Source organism: Geospiza fortis, unplaced genomic scaffold (genome assembly GCF_000277835.1).
Source record: "Geospiza fortis unplaced genomic scaffold, GeoFor_1.0 scaffold114, whole genome shotgun sequence".
NCBI lineage: Eukaryota > Metazoa > Chordata > Aves > Passeriformes > Thraupidae > Geospiza > Geospiza fortis.
The window spans coordinates 1,093,806-1,094,221 of NW_005054383.1; positions in this window are offsets into that span (position 1 = coordinate 1,093,806).

Genomic DNA, 416 nt, shown 5'->3' on the forward strand with positions numbered 1-416 from the left:
CGGGGGCGGGGAGCCCGGGGGGGGCCCCCAGCCCGCCAGCCTGGACCTCCTGGTCAGCATCAACATGATGCACATCGCAGAGCTGCGCTGCACCGAGGTGAGCGCCCTCCTGAGCCCCTGGCCCCGGCCCAGGGGGTGCTCCCGGGGCTGTCCCCGCCCCCCTGACCTGTCCCCACCTCTCTCGTTCCCCAGGGCCTGTTCAGGGGCGCCGGGGTGCTGCTGAAGCCCGGAGGTGTGCTCTTCACCTATGGGGTGGGTCACCTGTCCTGGTGCAGCAGAGCCCTGGGGGCTGCAGGGTGCCAGAGCAGATACTGGGGGGCAGCTGGGAGGGCAGCTCTGCTCATGGCTTAGGGAGGGAGCTGGGAAATGCAGGGGCTTGGCTTTTGGGGGGGTCTCTGCCTTTTGGGGCACCTGCT